This window comes from Neopsephotus bourkii, unplaced genomic scaffold (genome assembly GCF_033783945.1).
Source record: "Neopsephotus bourkii isolate Nb327-2 ecotype Australia unplaced genomic scaffold, CSIRO-AGI_Nbou_v1 NB_53, whole genome shotgun sequence".
Classification (NCBI taxonomy): domain Eukaryota; kingdom Metazoa; phylum Chordata; class Aves; order Psittaciformes; family Psittacidae; genus Neopsephotus; species Neopsephotus bourkii.
Window position 1 is genome coordinate 5,664,305 of NW_026900570.1, and position 19,286 is coordinate 5,683,590.

Consider the following 19,286-nt stretch of genomic DNA (forward strand, 5'->3'; position numbering starts at 1 on the left):
GAACTTGATAATCTTTTAGGCCCCTTCCAACCCAAACCATCTGTGATTCTATGCAGTGTGAGTCTTGGTATGTCTGTGAGGTCAGAAACACACCTGCCTTGGCTAGTGCTGGCCATCCATGCCAGGGCTGTAACCCTGCTGCAGCAGGGCTGGCTGCAGAGGAGCCAGGTCCCCGCCAGTGCCACCGCCTACCCCACAGCGCTCACTGAGGCAGAGGTGAGTCACCCTTGGCAGGATCCTGCTTCCCTCCTGGGACTATAAATAGAGCCAGAATGACTGGTTCGACAGAGGTATCAGAGCTGGACATCTGAGCCAAGGCAGATGAATCCTACTCATCACCTCTGAGTCATGATTCCTCCACAGTTTCTCACCTGAGGCTGCACAACTATCTAACACCCAGAGGCAGGACGTAAAATTACATCCTGGCCAAGAGTGATCTGTAAAATGCAGGATACAAAATTTGGCAGGTTTATCATAAATAGCCCTTAGGCCTTCTAAAAACAAGCCATGCAGGGAAAACAATTATGGCCAAATAACCGTATGCTTTAACGGGAGTGCAGATCTCTGAAAGTTAACTTCAAAATGGTGCTGTAGGGAAGTATTTATTGCTCCTCAGGGATAAAAATAAAACTATCATTTAACTTGACTGCCAGGGCTGAAGCCTCCCATCACAGCACCAAAGCTGCAATCTCCCCGGCTTATACAGCACTCTAAGCACCACTGCTAACCCCGTATTAGCTCTGGAATCCTAGCAGAGTAAAGTCATAGAATCACAGAATAGTTTGGGTTAGAAGGGACCAGCCTGGCCTTGAATGTCTCCACGGACGAAGCATCCACCGCCTCTCTGGGAAACCTGTGCCAGTGCTTCACCACCCTCAGTGTAAAAAATTTCTTTCTTACTTCCAGCCTGACTCTCCCCTCTTTCACTTTAAAACCACCACCCCTCATCCTGTTGCAACAGGCCCTGCTAAAAAGTCTTCCCCACTTTTCTTACTAGGTTCCTTTTAAGTACTGAAAGGCCACGATAACACCTCCCCAGAGTCTTCTCTTCTCCAGGCTGAACAACCCCAACTCTCTATGGCTTTTCTCATAGGAGAGTGTTCCATCCCTCTGCTCATTTCTGTGGCCCTCCTCTGGACCCTCTCCAACAGGTCAATATCCTTCCTTTGGTAACCAAACTAAGTAGCTGATACTTGACGCTGCAGAAAGAAAGCATTTCTGTTGTAACAATTTTATGCTGTCATTTTAACAAACTATAAATAGATTTAAAAATATTTACTGAAGGCCAGATTCTGCAGAGCTGAATTTACTCAGTGGTGTTATGTAAGAAAGGACTGCAAAACAGAGCCCTAAACAGGGCTGATAACACTGCTCTATAAATAATATATTCCATTTTCATGCATTCCACTTCTACCTGGTTTCTTAAATTGGTAAGACTGCACTGTTATTTATCCCTTCAAAGAGTATCCACAAATCTCAAGTTATCGCATGATGATGAGTTAGAATAAAAACTGGCACTTACGGCCCCTTTACGCCAGTCTTTCCTCTCCTGCTCAAAAGAAGTTTTGCTGTAAACTCAACCAAACGTTATAAAAGGGTGGGTTTAACTGAGACATTCATCCAAGGTGATGAATTAAACTCTCTCTGAAATACCTGTATCATTGCCAGTTAATTTCACTGAAAAGATCTACAGTACCTGAAGTACCTTGGTAAGTGTAATGGATTAGATGCGTCAGGACGAAACGAAGACGATCTGGGTCAGGCATTTCTGCCCGCTGTCCTGCCTGCCTGCGGGGTCCTGCACTCCCAGCTGCCCAGGCTGCTAAAGGAAACTCTTGAATTTACCCTGCCTATCCAAGTGCAGCAAAGTCAGTGGCACCAACAACAACACAGCAGGCTGCTCTTGTATACCCCATTCTGTTCTTAAACTAAACCAGGCCTTGCTTTGAGGCCTACAACCAAACATACTGCAATTCCTTTGCAACACAATGACAACAGTAATAGCAAGAAGAATAATAATCATAACCATAACAATAGCAGAATATATCCAAAGCCAGCAGAAAGGAAGTCAGCAGTAGTAACTCCATGGCATAATTCATTTTTTTCCTCACCCCCAGTTTCCCAACAGTATAGAAGACATGTCTAACAGCACAGGTGGATGCAGCCAGCCAGAGGAAAATGAAAACAAGAGCCCTCACCCTTAACATTCCCCCTTTACTTCTAACCCCCACAGCAGGGGACAGGGGCAAATAGCCAGGTGGGGGCTTGCAGCAGCACAACTTCCCCAAGCCACAGGATCCAAGACCCTGTTCCTGGGAGCTCTGTATGGACTCATAGGGTTTGCTGGCCACATCCATGTCCCCCTGCAAAGCCAGAGATGTTACCAACAGAGGAGGAGTGATGCTCCAAGCATAAATTCTATGAACAGTTCTTATTCTCTCTCTGAAAAAAAAACCAAACTCATTTAAACATCAGTGATGTTGTTAAACCACCATGATCTGCTTGCCTATAAGACAGAACTTCGAGGCTGCTCTCCCATGACCGAGGTGTCCCTGCCTGTGGCAGGGGGGTTGGAACTTGATGATCTTAAGGTCCTTTCCAACCCTAACTATTCTATGATTCTATGACTTACCCTAAATGGCGACATGTATGCCCAAACGCTTCTGGTTTATGCGTTCAGGTGGAACAGCATTTGACTGAGAGGGATCAAATCCCCATCCTCTGCTCAGCACTGGCAACAGTAAGTGGAATGATGAAGTTGAAACACCTATCTTGAGACAATCCAATTTGGAGGTTTTGCCTCAAGCAGATGAACATCTTGCCGTTGTATGGCCTTTCAGCCAGTGGTATATCAAGGTCAGATGATGCCAGGGAATTTAATAAAAACCATAAAGTATTTCTAAATCGGTTTCACACAACAGCCTATTGAAATTGGATATAAAGTCTGACGCACTGTAATCTTCATACATTTAATGGATTTTTCCACACTCCAGTTGGGCTCCACACCAACAGGAAGGTTATTTTCCTCAGTGAAGATCATTAACAATTCATATGCAGCAGTTTCTACCATATGTGGCTCGTCAGCTGACTGCCTTGATCTGTTAACCAGGCTGGTGGTGAGCTGCTTCTAACTTAAATGAGGAGCACATTATTTTATACTTTTAGTAATATTTCAGAGAATGATACTAAAGTCATTTGCTGTGAAAGAAATGATGCTTTTATTCAGGAACATGGTTGTTTAATCATCATCTATTTAAGTGTGTTGTTCACTTTTTTCCCTTCTCCTGTATGCTCGCGGGGGAAGAACGAAATGTGGGAGGACATTTGCAAGACATAAAAAGCTTCAGAAGTTTCCAATTGGTACCATGCACTGATAAAACCTTTTTTCAACTGGTTAGAAAACGACCAGAGAGAAAGAAGGGGGAAATCCATAGTAAAGAATAGTTTTCTCACTTCCAATCACTGCTTAGGTCACTGAGAAAGGTATGGAAAAGTCTCTTTCCATTCACCCAGAGAAAATGCTGGGGTTTAACCAGATACTTGAGAAAACTTACAGATTTCAAAACATTTTTCTATATATGTCAGCACTATCTCTATGGCACTTCCTCCCTACACTGAATCACTATTTTGCAAGTATCCAATTTTTGGTTAAATATGAGCAATTAGAGGAAACACAGGAAAAGAGAAAATCACGATTCCACATCAGCCTTATGCAAAGTTACAGTTACTGAAACCAATGAAGTTATTATTGTGTGGAGTGAGAAAAAAAATGTGTGATACGTTTCTCTAAGCTGCTTACATTCTGTGCCCAATCTCAGGTGAAAATACTCTCACTGACATACAAGGCCTGGTCAAGCCCTACAAATTTGTCAGTTAATGACGGTATCCCTACCCCTCCAGCCAAACACATGCTGAAGTACCTGCTGAATTCTGGCCTTCTGTTGTACTGAAGGGTACTGACTTCAGGGTACTGATTTCACCTTTTTCCATAACACATATAGTTACAGACATTTATTCAATGAAATTATACTTTAAATGTTCATTTCAAGCCTGTTCATCTCAGAGTCCCAGAGCAGTCTAGATGTACCACACAAGCAAAATGTACTTTTTCAAGGAATAAAAACCTCTGCAAAACAATGCACCAAGAGAAACCACTGCATCCACACAGTCGGATGGTTTGGCTCAGAACATATCTGTTTTCAGGAAACACGGAGAGATTAAATATGACCTTCAGTTATTATGTCTACCCTCCAAGACTCCTAATCCTACTGTGAAACCTGTATCTACTTCATAAAAAAGGTAAGCTGAATTATTCCAAAACCAGTATTTAATGGTTTCCGCGCTGACGGGAAAACACAAAGAGCTCCTAAGCTATATAAAGATACCGCCAGAAAATATGTAAAGGAATTTTGGCCATTTTCCTATAACATTCAAACAGCCAGAAATACAACTTTTACAAACACAGCAGAGGGCTATAAAGAACTGTTCCAGTTGTGTTTGTTTTGAAAAGAAACTTGTTTTAAAATAAAACTTATTTGTGCACTTGCAATCAGAAAGACGAAGAAAGCTCTGCCTCAGGCAGCTCTAGGGTTCTGGTCCTCACCTCTCATGCAGGTTGGTATCAACCTCCACATGCTCAACGTGCTCAACACCCTCATTTTTCATTTGCCTATGGGGATTGGAAAAAAGCTACGAAGCTGAGATGTAATACACAGCATTTTTAGTTCAATACTGCCCCAGAGAAGTCAAACCTGAGGTTAAGATTTTAATCATTTAAGATGCTTCTTACCATGTTCAAGGGACTGGTCCAGAGGTTAGTATGAAGTTGGGTTTTTTTGCCCTAGATACCAATAGAGCTATGGTGATACCAACTACCTACATGTGGTGTTGTTCTAACAGTTTATGGACATAGCTGCATTAACTACCTGCATTTTTCAGGTGTTCTTCTTAGATGGCATCAACAATGAGCTTTACTGTATTACCAAATGTCTACCTTCAAAATATAAACACGAATGCTGACAAACCTGGGAAACTGAACATGATCATTATAGCATAAGTTATGTTTTATGGTACAGCAATAACACAGCATATTGTTAGCAACATGAAATCAGCTTAGTGGTCAAGGGAGAGGAGTTGAAATCAAGTAAGATTCTTTCTCTGAAAAGATGACTTGACAAAGACAATAAACAAGATGTATTTTACAAATGGATTGGCTGATGCTTCCAAAGGCATCAACAAGGCTTAAGTTATTCAAGAGAAAAGATTATAGCAAATAAAAACTATACTGTTTCATTTATAAATCCTTCTCAATTTCATTTGTAATTAAAGTGGATACTATAATAGACACATGACATATAAGAAAGTCTCTTCTGGCTTTATTTGTGGAAAACTGAAATCCTGTTCCTCTTTTTTAACAAACCAAATTAAAGTAAGATTTCTGTTCCAATAAAACAGCACTGATCTGTGAAAACGGTAAGGCAATTGCTTCTTTTTCTCTTAGCACTGAGATTTATTTTCAGTTTGATTGAATATTCAGGAAACATTGAAGGATTTCAGTGGGACTGAAGGACAGAAGTCAGCCAAGAACTGGGGGCCAGCTTCTACAATGGTTTCATGGATTTGAGATTTCCTTCCTGATGGATTGATGTTGATTTTAAACCCATTTAGAATTAGGTCTTCTTTTGTCCCTACACAGCTGAATAGCTTCAATTACAGCAGCCATCAGCTTCTGAGTTGGAATGAGTAGCGGCAAATGGCAGAAGACTATCTTGATCATGCAAACAAAAGCATGTTTAAGTAAGATATGATTAGTACTGTGAAAAATGGAAAAATGTGAGCTAGAGGAGGCAATATTTTTACAGGTAGCCAACCTCCAAAGGGAAATTCCATCCTGAGGTCTTAGATAATGTGCCTGGTAACAAAATTATGCTTATTGAGTGAATTTATGAAGCCTCCACACCTTTATGCTATACTGTCGCAGTATTTGTAAGATCTGATTCACTGATGCCAAGTGCAACCCCCTCTGCTTCAGCTCACCAGCTGAAAACACATCCCCATGACAACCCAGGAAAGCACAACACCCAACCTACTGCGAAGCAATGCTGAAGCCCTCCTCCAAAGTAGGAATATGCCAACACACAAGAATGTTTTCTCTTGCTGCTATGGGGCTCATACATGTGTGGGTCACCCCAGATTAGAAAACTAAAATGAGAATAGCATTAGGTGCATGCCAGCAACCTTAATACTCAGCTAACATTTTAAGTTCAACAGTGACATTACCATTTCTGCAACCTAATGTATTACTTGTGTGTGTGAAGACTGGGGAAAAAGGTTTCTTAGCAGCCCAAATGTCTATACCCTGCTTAAGCAGAAACAACTACCAACCCAAACTTGCAGTACGAATCCATTATACCTTAGACCAGGGAAGCTGGTTTTCCTCCTCAACAATGCACAAAAGAAGCCTGCTAATGGTGGTAAGGTTTAAGTTGAACAAAACATTAGTTCTACAACTGCATTTGTCTAGATCAACACTGCAGACAGATTATATTAATTTCACCACTAAAAGCAAAATAATTAGCTGCATTTATCACAAATGACACCAAGCACTGTGTACCTCAGCAGTTGTACTGCCAGTTCAATTATTCTGCCTCTGTCTCTTACATAAGCTCCACTTTGCAGCTCCAGGTGATACAAGAAAAACCCAAATTCATGTCACTTTGTAATCTACATCGTAGCACAGAGACAGAGAAAAATATGTTGGGAAAAATCAGGACAATCACCTGACCTATTATTTTGCAGTAGCTCCACTTCAGACATTTCATAAACAGTGTCATCAGCCACTTTGAGCAAGGAATAAACAGGTCTGGCAATCAAAGCTACCAAGCATTGGAATGATGTCTAGTTAAAATATGATTGTAACAAGCTCAAGGTAGTTGGTACTTGTGTGCACTACTTCATCCTCAACATATACAGTAATTAACTCACATGATGAATCCCAACTGAAAAGATATCAAAAGCAATACCTCATTACCTTGAGGCCATGGTGACCTTTCATTCTCGTAAAAAGGCTCCACAAATCCTGTTAAGACAGAGTCCCTTTATTACAAAATTATGATGAGAACATACAATTTGCCATACTTTTTCCTTGACTATTGTTTCCAGAAATTGGTTCTGGAAAACAAATCCTACCAATGTAGTCTTCAGGGGCTGGCTGGCTGTGAGCTCTTCCCACAGAGCATAGAAATCACAATCCATAGTGTTCCGCTGGTATTTAGTGTCAGCTACGCAGAGACAAAGCTGTTGCTGCAGTATTGCGTAGCTATCACTGCTTAGCTCTTAAAAAATTTCTTGTGTTTATAACTAAAATACAAGATTGAAACCTGGTATTTTTTAATCATCTGTCCTGACAATTTGTTCTGATTTGTGTGCACCATACTTCCTATTATTTCTTAATTTGGTAATCTGCTACTGAGTAAGCTCACAGTATTCATAAATTCATGACAATTACACAGTGTAATCAGTGGCAACAATAGTTCTCATGGGGAAATCAGGCTTTAAGTCTTCAGCATCTTCCATATCCCTTATTCCTTCTTTGCCCATATCCATATTCCTCACCTGTCTCATGAGCCAAGGAAAGAATGAGGAGGCTTGGTGGGCTAAAGCCACTTGCAAGAACAGGCTGCCAAAGATGCAATTCAGAGGCTGTAACGGGTTGCAATTCAGAGTGACATTGATAAATACGTGCTCTTCAGAGGCCCTATAGGACACATCATCTTAGAAGCTGACGGGCACCTCAAAACACCTTCCAGGAAGCAGCACATGGACTACACCCACTATTTACCTGCCACCATCTGGGAGCTTCCCCAGCTGCAGGCCATCACTGGGACATGGCACCATGCTCAGGGACAGCCCACACGGTACCTGCGCCCAGCAGCCTGCAAATCCCATCTGTCTATGACAAGTGATTTCACATTCTTTCTAGGAAGGATTTTAGGACAACTGCCAAAACACACTTCGTTCATTGTTTCTGCCTCGTGCTGTCGCAGCAAAGCACATGTGGAATAGCCTGGAGATGAGGACCTCCCACATACCTGGGATATGCCAGTGGACATACAACTGGTGCTGTTTGACAGGGAATTACAGGCAGGCAAAAACAGGCCAAAAAGCCACCCAGGGAGCCAGTACTGTTCCAAGCAGTGTGGAGTTGGTGCCCCCATTTCACACAGAGTGTGCAACTATCCAGTGCCGTAGCCTGCACTGGTTGTTTTGAACAATGCACCAAGTGCATTCTGGGGTGAAAGTCTTAATTTGTCAAGGCAGATTAGACACACAAGGACTCACATTAATTACAGGTTTTAGGCACTAATCCATAAAGACAGGTGCAGAAACCACAAGTTTACTGCTGCTTCGAGAGTTTTGTGACAGCAAGCCAGAATCAGTATGTACTCCCTTCCTAGGGATACAAGCCCTTCTGTGTCGAAACAAAAAGGGTGAAACAGCACAAAATAGCAAATATTCACATGTAAGTGCACTCAGAACCTAACTCTGAGGGAAACGCTGCCGGCCCTGTTACAAACCTCTCTTCTGGCCTTCATATTTTGTGTTTACTTCATATATTAATGTTATCACAGAAGTAAGGGGTTAGCTTCACCACTGAAATGACCAGTCTAAACACACAAGCTTTCTTTAGAGTGTTCCTTTTAAAGAGTCAGAGAGGGCTAAAAGAGCATTCCTACTAATGAGTTGCACTGGCGTGCTGCAATAAAAGTACCTTCCAACATCAACAACAAGATTTTCTTCATGAAAGGCTGCTTACCATTACGCTCCACCAGATAAAGCCTGGAGAACTTGTCTGAAAAGTTTACTGGATTCTCCATTCCTATCACCTACCCCTGCACTGAGGGGAATGGGGAAAATCTGAGAAGGCTTTCTGCAGGCTTTCCTGCTTTTACTGAGAGACCATATTGTATGGCCCTTGTTCTGGTTGAGTAAACAGAACTCCCTCTGAGGCCAAAAAACCTAATTTGGATCATTAGGCAGAGACATTGCTGCTGAATAAAGTAAGATGTTTCTCTCCTCCAGCAGCTGAGCTCAATGCCGTGTTCCCAGCCTTTGCCAGCATAGAAAATACCACCAGTTTCAGGTCTCCAACTGACTGCCAGGACAGTCACACAAGGCAGTCTCTATTTTGACAATAAGGCATGCATGAAGGTCCCACACACTGCCTTGATGAATTCCTGCTGCTGAAACACAACCAAGAGGGAGAACAACATGTATCTCCAAGGAAAGGTATGCATCTAAGGTTGAATAATGCCTATGCTTACACCATGCCAAAGCAACAAATGCCAAAGTCACCAATATCTCTCCATAATACATCTCTGCCTTTCTCCATCGTAACACCTTCATGAATGTTAGACATCTACATCCCAGAATCTTATCTTAAAACCCAATGGGATCTAACTCTTCCTCTCCTGACTTCATGGTTGCTATTAACCAATGACTAGGCACTTGAATGAATTCCCAGAGGTATCCAAAGGGACAAAACCAATTATCAGTGTGACAATATATTTCACAATCACTGAATCCCTCTTCTCTCCCTCCTAACCCGCATGCGAAAAGTTGGGGGAACCTTCAAAACAAAACAGTATCAGCACAAAACCTAAAACAACTGATTTGGACCACTGAAAGATGCATAATGGCACATTAGAACTTCCCATACACTCTTCCCTCAACTCATCCCTTAAGATGTTTTCAAGTATGTAAATAATTTACATAATTAAGTTAAATTCAGTATGGTTTCTTCAACAGGTCAGAATTAGCATTATAACTTGAGAAATTCTGCTGTCACGATGATTTCATTTCTGTACTCTCAATTAAGGCAATCCCTCAAGCCTCTCTGGTTTCAAAAGCTTAGTTTGTTTCATCTAGGGTAAATTTTAGTGTAATTTGGAACCTAAAAGGCATTCTAAACTAAGCATTTTTACTAGTATTTCAACAGCATGGTTGGAAAGCGCAAATATACAAGGCAAATACAAGCTCAAGTCCAAAATGTCTAAACTGTATACAACCACTACAGTTCTGGCACAAACAATCCACTCTGCTGCAGCATCTCCAATTCCAACCCTTTCTTTGGGGGGAATTATGTAACATTTCTTCATCCAAAATGTGTTCAACTCCTTTTCCACCTGACCATGCCCAGCCCACTGTGGCTACAGAGTTTACACAAACCTCACAAATGCTAATATAAAGTACTAATTATAATCTGGTCTTTTTGATTTCTCCTGTTCCACTCTTTTCTGTCTCAGTTTTTAGGAGACGGGCCAGAAGCTCTTAAAAAGGATCTAGTTATTTTACAACAGTCCCGTTCAAGTCAGGAAGAGATACAGATGGCCTTCAGTCATTTCTTGTGTTCAAGGGATGCCAGCTCAGAGAACAATTGTGAATGGTTGAAAGACTGACTTGAAAACATCTTGATAAACAAATACACCAATAACCCCTAACCGATTTTGTAAGCAAGTGCATTTAGTTTTCCAAAGCTGAAACACTAAAGATGCAAATATTCATTAAAACCTAAAGGCACTCTAATCAATACAAGATACAACACTAGTTAAAACAGCATACTCTAGAGCTCAAAAGGACAAATGGATCTAAGAATATGCATTTTTCTTTAAACTGCATAACATGTTGAGCTCAGTTGTTTACCAAAGCCAAACACCGTGTGCCTCATTGATACAAAATTGTCCCACTGAAATCAATAAAAATATTTCTGTAATAAAATAAAAATAATTCGGCTCTATGTTAACAGATAACTTCTCTCCACCCAGGGAAAAATATTTTTTCTCTAAGTACCACATCAAAATGTAAATTAAGCTGTGGGCTGGTGCCTGCCATGGAGTTTAAATGAAGAGAACCAAGGCAGATTTCATTTTGAATGCCAAGAAGCCAGTACATCTTTTATAGATTTGAGAAAATACATTATCAGTGTACCAACATGACTTACCCAGAGAGTAACTGGTGCTTCAAGACACTGTAGGCAGTGCAGATGCTATAGCAGTATTCAGGAACATCCTTAGAAGCACTTATGCAAAACCCTTCCTTTCAATGGCAGCAGCAGCATTAAGTCTTACACATTTTCTGGGTCTCCTCATAGCCCTCCAAGGGGTGCTGGAAAGTGAAATGCCTGTGACCCTCCCTCAGCTCCACACCACACATAGCTCTGTGGGGGTCTCTCAAAAGCAGCGACAGATGCCAGCTCTCAGAATAAACAAATAGGATCTGTGGGAAGTACAGTTACTATAGGGCAAGTAGCCATTTTTTCCTTTGCAGTTCCCATCTGCACGCACCCCCACAGTGACAGGTCAACAGTACCCTTTAGTAAGACAGGGATAAAGAAGTTTTGATGCATTTATAGAGTATTAATTACAGGGTTGCTCTCCCAAAACAGCCATTGAAATCAGCAGCTAAAAAAGGTCGTTGGGCTCTCATTATGTTGCTGCTTTACAAATCTGTGATCCTGTGCCAGGGCTGAAGCAGACAGAATATTGTTTGCACCATGATGAAAACAACCTTGATGCCCAGTGAGAGACCTGCTAATTTGTTGAGTGACACTCTGACTCCTTTCAGAATCTTCTGTGTTGAGATCTCTTGACCTACAGTGTGTCTGGTTACAGCTGAAAGTAGTGATGGTACAGTGTGGTCCATGTGTTAAAGCAAAATCTTTGCTATTCCTTGGGTATTCAGGAATTCCTTTATTCCAAGGGACAAGTGTGCCCTCATACAGTGGAGGGGCAGGCCAATTAACTTGTACACTTCAATAAACTCCAGCCATATCTCAAACCTTGCCCATGTACAGGGATGTTGAACTCAGTGACTAAATGTTTCATACATTTCTGGGCAACACACAAAACAGTTCCAGAGCAGGCCTTCTGAGTTTCAGGGCATTTTACTGAGTTCCAGGCAAAGATGGTCTCTCTGACCAGCATATAAGTATGTAAATATAACAACAAAATACAACCCCACCAGCTGAAAGGGCTGTGAAATGAACATTAATTGCGCTAAAGCCAAGACTGCCTTCTTAACACCAGTAAGTGGTCAAAGACCTTGGCATGTGGGAGTGGAATGGACATCAGACTGAAGCTTCTCTAAGACGAGAGGAAAGGCTCCCCACACCCCCCACTGCAGACAAGGAAGCAGTGACCAGCAGAAGCAGCCCTGTTCATGGCACTTCTGCTGCCAGCCCTGATGCCTGCAGGAAGGCCCCCAGCCTGATGCACCTTGGGTGGCATCCCTGATGAATGGGCCTTTCTAGCCATGTGTTGACCAAAACAGCTCCCCAGCTGGTTCTTTCCTTTTCTTTTCTGGACACGTCAGGAACCCAGGAATAGAAGAATATACCTGGAAATGATCCCAGATGCAGGCCAGCCATGAACAAATACTCTTTTTTTTGTTATTTTCCCTTCTAGTAAGCCTTGTAAGAGAATCAGCTATGATGCGCCCCTGCATCATAATTGTGCCTGTGATGCATCTATCCACAGACTATCAGTCTGAAGTTGGATAGCTGTAAAATCTACAAAGCAGCTTTTAGAATTGAAAGGTCACTGAAGTATGAAGTAAAAGGTCTTATCCTAAGTATAACAAACAAATCTTATTCCATCTGTAACAAAGAAATCCATTCTTCCCTGCATGAAAAGCCATGTATTCAAAAAAAAAAAACCACCCTTCTTTTCTACTTTGCTGGTTATACATACAGTACTTAAAATAACCATAACTAAAATCCACTTACCAAGTCACCTGGATTTCTAGAATACATAAATGTTCTAGTCAGAATTCATGTCCCATTTTTCCATTGTTTGAAACAGAAAGAGACACTGAGTCAACCTATCTGCAGCCTGATCAGAAACCTTGTTAAAATCAATAGTGAGCTTCTCTGGTTAGGATGTCTCGGTTTTGTCAAATGAATACATCTCATTAATCTGGTTTCCACTCCTTGACAATGCAGAGACAGGCACTTCTGGACTACAATTCAATTGACCCTCAGATATCTAAAAAAGGGATCAGATGAATTGTATCCAAGAAAAAAAACTATACTTCTCCCTGGATTACATGCGGATCCTAGTGTGATCTGATCAGAGGTAGACACCTGAACTGCTGTCTAATGCTATACAAAATGATTCACAGCTTCAGTAGCTTTCACAAGACCTCTGTGCAGCCGTTAGTCAAAATAATCCAGTATTGTCCACCCATCATTGTCCACCCAGTACTGTCACCAGTATTGTCCACCCATCATGGGTGACCATCCTGCTGGCTGGTAAAATAAAGAACTAAATCTCTTTCAGATCTACTGCTGCTTTGGGGCTGAGCTATCACAACCATCCAGAAACCACAGCCCTTGTCCTAAAGGAAGTGTCTTGTGTTCTCCACTATAATAGCTTTTCAAAATGTTATATGGAAGAGATATACCAAAACAGAAACATTTTGTTTCAAATGCATTTTCTAAAATTAAATACTACATGGAATCCAAGCTCCAACATTTTCACTGCAAAATTTCTGGCCAATTAGCAGGAATGCATGAAAATCCTAGCTTGTGACAAACAATGCTGGCGTCTCTTCATTCATGTGATCTGGGTGATCCTATAGCATAGCTGCACACCAGCAGGCTGCCTTCAACAACACAGGCAAGCAGCTTACCTCCAAAGTTAAAGCAGCCTGCTTACATTTTGCTCAGACTCATCAGAACCTACACAAGATGTACTGATTAGATTTGGGTTTTTTCTACATTCCCAAAAAGTCACCCTTCTTCTGTTTGGTTGGTAAGACTCCTATAGCTAAGTGCTCTCATCTCGTTCTGAAATAAAGCTGCACCACTGGGCCCTGAGCAAAACCATGCAGGATTAAGCCTGGCAGCACAGCAGTACCGCTGCAGGCAGGAACACACACTGAGGAGCGGCAGAGGGAATTGCGGTTGTTTAGCCTGGAGAAAAGGGGGCTCCGGGGAGACTTACTGCTTTCTACAACTACCTGAAAGGAGGCTGCAGTGAGATGAGGGTTGGTCTCTTCTCCCAGGAAACAAGCAACAGAACAAGAGGAAACAGCCTCAAGCTGTGCCAGTGGAGGTTTAGACTGGACATGAGGAAATACTTCTTCATTGAAAGAGCTGTCAAGCATTGGAACAGGCTGCCCAGGGAGGTGGTTGAGTCACCATCCCTGGAGGTATCTAAAAGATATATAGATGTGCCACTTAGGGACATCATTTAGTGTGGACTTGGCAATGCTGGGTTAGTGGTTGGACTCAGTGATCTTAAAGGTCTTTTCCAACCTAAACAATCTGATGATTTTATGATTCTAAGAGACATGAGACAGAGCCAGTGAAATAAATACTGGATACAGTGATGAACTTGCATCAAATTCACCATGGTAATGATTAATGGGACCAATCTGTGGACAGCAGAATCCTAAACACTGAGTTAATTTATGAGCAGCATCAATATACGTTATATATTTATATACTTTTCTTATTAGTTCTTTATACAGTGTTACCATGAGCTTTTACTGACTTTCAAGTCTAAATGCAAAATAATTACATAACTGATGCAGTTTGCTTTCACACAGATAGCTTCATATAGAAGCACTAGATATTTTTATCATACAGTGCTTCTGGACATACCTATATGGAGAATACTCTCTCCAGAAACTTAAGCAATTACGCTTCTGCAATGTCACAAGGGCCAGTATATGGTACATTCATGTGCACTTTTAAGAAACAGATGAAAGGATGCACATAGGTTAGATAAACCAAACAGTTCAACAAGAACCAGAGGCATAACTCTCCCTTTCAGGCTTTCTAAATTAATAGTGGAAAGATGCTGACCATCTGCATTTCTTATCAACAGCAGTGAAGCCAGAATTCACTTAAAAGTCATTTATCACTCGGTGGAGTATATTCTTTGCTTGTTGACCTGAAGTGGCCTTATCCTGAAAGATGCCAAGTGCTTCTGTGGTTTGAAAGTGACTCTTGTGCAACCATGAGATCTGCCAGAAATGCAGTGCACACACCTTCCTTTCCCTGCTCCCCCTCTTGCAATGCCTGCACACCAAGGCTTTCTCTGAAGCTGGAATATAAAGTCTCTGGGGTAAAAATCATTTCTTTTTATACATTTGTATAATAAACTGGAGTAACTGGACCTGATGCTGACAGTATTGAACACAAATATCAGAACTGCACAGTTATGACTCCTTCAGAAGAGATTAATTAGAACTATTCATATTATGACAGGGATCTAAATGTCTCCTTCTGTCTCACTTCAAATGTCATCAAAATGACTCAAACGAGATACATCATTTTACTTTTTACCCTACCTGTTCATACCTGGGAGAGATAACAACACAGCTTTCATTTCTCATGTCTATTTATACTGTAAACATCTATGACAGCTAGTGTCCCTTACTCTCCACAACACACAACAGCAAGGTTTGAACTACATGCTACTGTAATTAACTAAGAAGCTACACCACGTATTATCGCCAGACCAGAAAAATGCCCAGGATGCCTCAGCAAGAGTAAATGTCTTACACACCTTGGTAAGTGGCAGTACAGTCCAACAGAGTAAACAGCCATAACAGATGTACCAAGAAGACTGAGAGGGAAGGAAAGAGGATGACAGTGCAGTAGGCAGTCAACCTGAAAGTCACCTGAAGGAAACTATTGACACTAGTGATGACAAACACTGCTTCAAAAGCCCTGACAAAGTTTAATGTTAAAGAAAGCCAACAGATGATTTTTTTTTTTCATTTAAATTCTCAGATTGCACATAAAACTTCAGGAAATTCTGGAAGATTTCTTCTGTTGGACAGGAACACATCCATCACCATGCTCCAGGATTTGATAGCATTGTAACAGCAGGTCTTGCACTGGCTTGAATACATTATAAAAGTAACAGCTCCACTTAAATAATGAAGTGTTGTAATACCCCTGGTGAAACACTAATCTATGCAGTGAAAGCCAGGCAAGAAGAAAAATGTGTCTTACAACATAGTAAATAAATTTCAAGTGTTTAGTAAACCTTTATAAACAACAGGGTTTGAAGGCCAGGACAAACCCATAACAATGAATCAGCACTGCAGAAGGGCAGGTTGAGGAAGCATATCCCACTTTGGAGCCTCAGCTCCCTGTGCAAGGACACCAGCTGCCTGACATTTCACCCTCATCCCCAGGGGAGACAGGACTGGTGGCTGGGACACAAACAACACACAAGGAAGTGAACCTTCTCCGCTCTTGCAGACCCTTGGGTCTGACATGAAGAGGAGTGAAGAGAGCTGAGGCCACCTTCTGCTGCATCCTGGGTGTGACTGACATGCTTTCATGATAAGGACACAGTCAAACAAGCTAGCTAAAACATAAGGGCCCCCTGCAACTATGGACATAATACAGATGGTAAAATGGCACGGTTAAGTATACGTAACTGTAAAATCAGGGATTTAATTGCCCTCATGATCAAAGAGGTAAAAATTACTCATTACAAAACATGCTCCAGATTCCAGACAGCTCTTAAGTGTGAAAATCTGTAACATCTCAATTACTAATGCCACAGAGACCAAACTAGCTTCTCAGCTGTAAAGCCTGGCCCACGACCATACCCTTGGTGTCAATATGCAAATCGACTGTCCCATGGCTAATGCTATATATAAATGCTAAATGGCAAGTTAGCATTTAGAAGAATTTAAACTATATACATTAATACACTGGAGCAATATGCATTGCTTGCTACCCCTACAGGCATACTGGCAACAGCGTATTAGTTTTTAGAGATACTTCTGAGTGTTGAATGGTATGAAAAACTACACTGAGATATGATCTCTCATCTGTCTTACATGGCAGTGAGGTTATCTGGACTCAAATACAGTTCTTATTAAAATGGGGTTTTATACTAACATCTAAAATAACAGTTCCTGGGTGCACTGAAATAAAAGACAAATACAAGCAAACAGTGTATTGGAAATTCTATGAAGAGCTTTTACCACCATTTATGGTGTTAAGTGTTTCTTCATCTCACAACTCCAACATCCTTGAGAAAAGAGAAAGACATATCTAGGTCCTACTACTAAAACCTTCTATCAAGATAAAGCTGCTCCGATCTCTGAGTGTATTTTCTGACTTGCCTTTAGCTAAAACTTTCCTTCCCAAGCTACAGAAACCTAAAACCGCATGTGAAGGTGTGAGCCGTGCTGCTCATCTGTTTCCCTCAGATTCATCAGGAAAAGGAGCAGCCACTCCAGCCATGGTTCCATTCAGTTTGACTCAATTGCTGCAATACAAATTTTCATGCCACTGCTTGAGGAGCTCTGACCATTCTGCCCCTTCTTAATTACCACCTATTTTCCAGATCACTAATTAGGTTTTGCAACACTCAGAAGAAGCGTGGCCAAGATCAATAACTTTCCAGATCTCCTCCTTCTTTCATATTTGAGCTTTACGTGATTAAGGTTTTCCAAGCTTTCTTTTGAAACCATTTCCCTGAGAATGAATCCAAAATGTGATTACTAAATTTTGAATTCTTCCTGAAGTTTAACAAAACACAATAAAGCAATTCTCTTGCTTTAAATAGTGTGAAACCAAAGGAGGACAAGCAGATCTCCTGATGCAAAGACTTCAAAACATTTCATTTATGGCCAACATAAAGACAGGAGATTAAAGCATACCTGCTTCTAAATTCAAGATGTATACATATAACCAGAAGCTTCATTAATATTTACAACAAAGTCCAAATAATTATCAAATGCTCCATTCTAAAAATGCAGCATTTACTCTGATGTAGTTAATGTTATAAATTATTGCAATCAACTTAATTAAATATACAGTATTACTTGATCAAGATGGTTTAAGCTCACTCTAAAATTAAATACACTGCAGCTGTTAGCACACTGGTTACATTTTTGAGAGACTATACTCTTCTTTTAAGCACAGAACAGTAAATGCAGGAGGGAATTTTCCATTGTCTTCCATCCCTGCAAACTCTAATGCCCATGTTTCACTTAAGCACGGGCAGTCACATTTCAGTCAGTGGGAATACTTGCATGTTTAAATTTAAGCAGACTTAGCTGTTCACATGTAAATAGAACATAAATCAAATCACACTAAAAGAAATTGTGCTCAATTTCTTACTCCTGCCAAAATTGGGTATCATTGCAGCCTCCTGGCCACAGCCTTGAGCTTAATCCATGCAGGATAGATACCATTGCTTTCAGGCCCAAGACTTGTTTCAGATGCACAACATTATTCCAATGTGTCACATGAAAAAAAAGCAACGTTCATTTTCCAAACATTACTTAAACCCTTTAGTGAACATATTCCTAAGGCTTATTACATGTACCCACTCTGTTAACTAATGTAATTAGAGAAAGAAAATAGCAGCCAAGATAGACCAGCCAAGGAATTTAAGAAGTGTTTAAAAACTAGCACAGAAAACAGAGGGAGCGTAACATACCATCCCTCTGGGAACCTACTGGCATTTGTGACTGAAGGTACACCTCTGACTCCAGCACAGCTATCACAGCATTCATTAACACCAGATATGCGACTCATGTAAGGAAAGACTTACTCAAACCCTCAATGCCATGCAATATGCAAAAAAAAACCCACCCTGACCTAAAAGCCCCCTATTCTGGAAGCTGCCTGTCCTGAGAAAAGCAGAAAAGTTAACTCTCCATAGAAAACACAGTGAGCAGGAGTTACAAACTGAAATACGGGGAAATACACTTTTTCTTCAATTCTGGACCACCACTGAAGTGCCCCTGTGAACACATCTGGGCATCCCATTCTTGAGGTAACTTGTATAAGCAGAAAAGCTAGATGCATTTGAATCAAACTTGGTTTTTACTTTCTTACTGCAAACTGTTCTTGCTTTGTTTTTAAAGAAAGTAACTCTGCAGTGCATAGTTACACAGTAATACTTAAAACCCAGATAAGATTTTGAGCTGGAATGTATTATGACCCAATAAGAACTACACTAATTGCTGTAATTAAGACTCTATTTAAACAATTATTTTTGTATTAAAGCTATTTTATACAGCCTTAGTTTTAATGTTATTAAGCCACCATGAAGTTCTTTGTAGTAAGCAAGAACAAAAGTTTTGTTGAGAAACTTCTTAATTGCATGCTGATGTTTAAGTTCTTAACAAGAAAATCCATTACTCTGGACAACAAGGAGAGTTTTGAAACCATTACATTGCATTGCACCAATTACTCTGATTTGCACAACACAGACAACTCAATTCTCTTTACAACCAGCTAC

The 19,286-nt window shown here is 40.9% G+C and overlaps 1 protein-coding gene and 1 long non-coding RNA gene across 5 annotated transcripts in view; one reads left to right on the plus strand and one right to left on the minus strand.

Annotated features, from left to right (window-relative positions):
- Positions 1-19,286, minus strand: part of DIP2C (disco interacting protein 2 homolog C) — a 319,660-nt gene that overhangs the window by 236,094 nt on the left and 64,280 nt on the right. The gene's annotated exons all lie outside the window — the stretch shown is intronic.
- LOC133209608 (uncharacterized) lies at positions 798-2,904 on the plus strand. Its single transcript, XR_009724696.1, has 2 exons — positions 798-880; positions 2,681-2,904. It is a non-coding gene; the product is annotated as an uncharacterized LOC133209608 (long non-coding RNA).